The sequence below is a fragment of the Mustela erminea genome, chromosome 10 (assembly GCF_009829155.1).
Source record: "Mustela erminea isolate mMusErm1 chromosome 10, mMusErm1.Pri, whole genome shotgun sequence".
Taxonomy (NCBI): domain Eukaryota; kingdom Metazoa; phylum Chordata; class Mammalia; order Carnivora; family Mustelidae; genus Mustela; species Mustela erminea.
In genome coordinates this window covers 73,020,727-73,024,677 of record NC_045623.1, presented here as the reverse complement: position 1 = coordinate 73,024,677, position 3,951 = coordinate 73,020,727, and the positions used below count along the sequence as shown (strand labels likewise).

Sequence of the window (3,951 nt, the reverse complement as noted above, 5' to 3'; positions counted from 1 at the left end):
AGGAGATAACTAAAACAAGAATCAGACTCTGAAGTGTGAATAAGAATTCACCAGGTGAAGAGTGCTAGGGAGAGAGATGGGCACTGAAAACTCATGGAGAGTATATGAAAGCACATCTGAGAAAGACAAGTTAGTCTCTCGGCCTCACTTTATTCCTGATTCTCCTACAACTCCTAGTCCATAACTCTGAAAGGAAAACAAGATGTTTCTGTCAGGAGTTCTTTGGGAGGCAACTTTTCCTACTGCCCTGTTCTTCACCATCTACCTTTTTATTCCTACACCCTCCTGCTGTGGCTGACCTTGTAACAGGAGATTCATTACACAACCCATGGGGCCACAGGTCTCTCCATTTTCCCATAAGTCCTGGGATTCTGTCCAAACTCAAGACTGTGTAACCTTGTTACCCATGCCTCTCAACTTTCCTCCATTTCTGTGCTTACTTACCACCCCTTTCTGGCCCAGGCCCATGGACTCTGGAGTCTGACTCTTCCCTTGCTTGGATCAGTACCAGCTTTGCACCTAGCACATGATGAGCAGTTCTGGAGAGAGAGCTTGGAAGTGGGACAGCCTGGGTTGAAATTCTGGGTGTAACTCCATGTTTACCTCCCTGTCCTCAGTTTCCTTTACAGAAGTGGGTGCATAATGCTTGGTAATATGCAGCATTTAGTGAGTGTTTATTATATTCTAAACACTGAGCAGGAACTTCATGTGTTTTCAGCAGAAGAATCCTACAAAACAGATTAAAAAAAAAAAAAAAACCTGAAGTCTCAGCATGGGAAGACCCTCCTCAGGGGCAGGGGAGCAAGTCCACACTGAGATGGGCCCTTTAAGATTTGGAGTTTTTTTGTTTTGTTTTTAAAGATTTTATTTATTTATTTGAGAGAGAGAGAGAATGCATAAGCAGGGGTGTGGTGGGGTAGGAGAGAAGCAGAAGCAAAGGGAAAAGCAGTGCAGGGAGATTGATGCAGGGCTTGATCCCGAACCCTGGGATCATGACCTGAGACAAAGGCAGTCCCTTAATCTACTGACCTACCCAGGAACCCCAGGATTTGGAGTTTTGACCCTCAACTCTATGGCCAACCAATCTTTGACAAAGCAAGAAAGAATATCCAGTGGAAGAAAGACAGTCTCTTCCACAAATGGTTTCAATGAAGGTACATTGGACAGCCACATGCAGAAGAATGAAACCGGACCACTTCCTCATACCATAATACCATAATAAACTTAAAATGGATGAAAGACCTAAATGTGAGCTAGGAATTTATCAAAGCTGTAGAGGAGAACAAAAGGAGCAACCTTTTTGCTCTCAGCCACAACAATGTCTTCCTAGACACATTTTTAAAGGCAAGGGAAACAAAAGGAAAAATGAACTCTTGGGACTTCATTGGGATAAAAAGTTTTTGCACAGCAAAGGAAACAACAAAACTAAAACGCAACAGATGGAATGGGAGAAATTATTCACAAAGGACATATCAGAGAAAGGACTACTACCCAAAATTTATAAAGAATTTATTAAACTCAACATCTCAAAAAAAAAAAAAATCCTGTCAAGAAATGAGCAGAAGACATGTGGAGACATTTCTCCAAGAAAGACATAAAAATGGCTAAGAGACTCATGTAAGGATGCTCAACATCACTCTTCATTAGGGATACACAACATCACTCTTCATTAGGGATACCCAGTGAGATACCGCCTCACACTAGTCAAAATAGCTGCAATTAACAACTCAGGAAACAAAAGATGTAGGCAAGGATGCAGAGAAAGGGAATTCTTCTTACACTGTTGGTGGGAATTCAGTACAACCACTCTGGATAAAAGTTGGAGGTTCCTCAAGAAGTTAAAAATAGAGCCACCCTTTACTAGGTATTTATTGAAAGGATACAAGCATAGTGATTTGAAGGGGCACATGTACCCCAATGTTTATAGCAACATGTCCACAATAGTGAAAATATGGAAAGAGCCCAGATCAACAGATGAAAGGATAAAGAAAAAAATATGTATATATGTAATGGAATATTGCTCATCCATCAGAAAGAAATAAAATCATGCCATTTACAATGACAAGGATGGAACTGTTATACTAAATAAAATAAGTTAGAGAAAGAAAAATACTATGTGATTTCTCTCATATGTGGAGAAGGAAAGGAAAATAAGATAAAAACAGAGAGGGAGACAAACCATAAGAGACTCTTAAGTATAGAGCAAAAACTAAGGGTTGCTTGAGGGAAGGTGGGTGGGAAGTTGGGGTAATTAGGTGATGGGCATTAAGGAGGGACCTTGATGTAATGAACCCTGGATGTCATATACAAGAATGATTCATTAATTTTACCCTTGAAACTCATAATACATATATGTTAACTAAATTGAATTTTTTAAAAAAATTCAAAATAAACAAAAAAAAAAAGAAAGAAAAAAGAAGTAAGTAAATAAAAAAATAAATCACATGGGGAAGGAAAAAAAATTGGAGTTTTGAATCCCAGCCACACGCCAGAGATTAAATGCACAACACTGGAGCACAGTGTGCCAACGGCCCTGGGCACAGAAGGGGTGAGGGCAGAGATCTGATGGAGGCTTGGGACACAAAACAGAGATTATTTGCTTTTCTATGAGGGCTTCCTGAACAGTAGTAGGCAAGAGATATCCTCCTCCAGATGAAAACGTGGGGTGGCACCACTTTCCTCCTTGTCGCCAAGATGGTTAGACTTCAGTGAATAACACAGCACCCTCAGTGTTGGCGGGAGCTGCTTACACCAAACCTCGTTACCCTGTTTCTGGCAGGGATATCTTTACTAGGGCAGGTCTGACTGTGAGCCAGCGCAATGGGTCTCTCCCTCAGAAGATCAACGCAGTCCCCCTGCATGTACCAAGTCATCTGACCACAGAGTGCTACAAAGCCTCAGTGCAGTTCTGGTGGAAATAGGACCAGGCTTGCTTTCTTTCTGTCATTTTCATTTATTCTTTTTGTCTTTTTTCCCCCTTTGGAATCAGGCTTATTGTGGCTTTTTTTGTTGTTGTTGTTTGTTTCCTTTAATCTTTTTTTTTTTGGATAAGACTTCTTTTCTTCTCTTTTTCTTTTCTTTGCACACAGGCTTATAGTTTTTATAACTATAAATTAAATAAATTAAATTTATATTTAATTAAATTTTAATTATTTATTAAACGAATTATTAAATTTTAATTTATTTAATTAAATTTAAATAAAATTTATTTATTTACTTATAAATAAATTTAAAATAAATTAAATTAAAATTTATAATTTTTATAGTTCCAAACACTCTCCACTGCAAGAAGGGTGCAACTCTGAACAGGACTGACCTGTGGGAAAGAGCAGTCAAAATGAAACAGCATAATGCACAGCTTACACCAGAAGCACTTCCTGAGGTACCAGGTCCTTGACAGTACATGACACTTCTTAATGTAGTGTTAATCTGAGGAGAAAAAAACATACAAAATGATAAGGCAGAGGAATTCTCTCCAAAAGAAAGGTCTAGAGGAAATCACATCTAGGGATTTTCTCAAAACAGATAAAAGAAATATATCTGAATAAGAATTTAAAGCAATAGTCATTAGAATGCTAGCTTCTTTCAAGCTGAAAGAAACATAGAAAACAGCAGAAAGTGACACTTGGGTGACTTGGTCAGTTAAGCATCTGCCATCAGTTCATGTCATGATCATAGGGTCCTGGGATGGAGTTCCATATTGGGCTCCTTGGTCAGTGGGAAGCCTGATTCTCCCTCTGCCTGCCATTCCCCCTGCTTATGCTCACTCTCTCTCACAAACAAATAAATAAATACAATCTTGAAGAAGGAGAAGAAGGAGGAGGGGAGGAAAAGGAAGAAGACGATGACACCAGAGAAACCCTTGTTGCAGAGATAGAAGATCAAAAGCCTAGTCAGGCTGAAATTTAAAAATGCTATAAGTGAGGTGGGGAGTCAAGATGGCGGAGAAGT

General features: G+C 39.2%; 1 long non-coding RNA gene across 1 annotated transcript; it reads right to left on the bottom strand.

Moving 5' to 3' along the window:
• Window positions 1-3,073: 3,073 nt before the first annotated feature.
• LOC116600682 lies at window positions 3,074-3,425 on the bottom strand. The gene is made up of 2 exons (XR_004289750.1): window positions 3,317-3,425; window positions 3,074-3,106 (listed from the first exon to the last, which is right to left on the bottom strand). It is a non-coding gene; the product is annotated as an uncharacterized LOC116600682 (long non-coding RNA).
• Window positions 3,426-3,951: the final 526 nt, after the last annotated feature.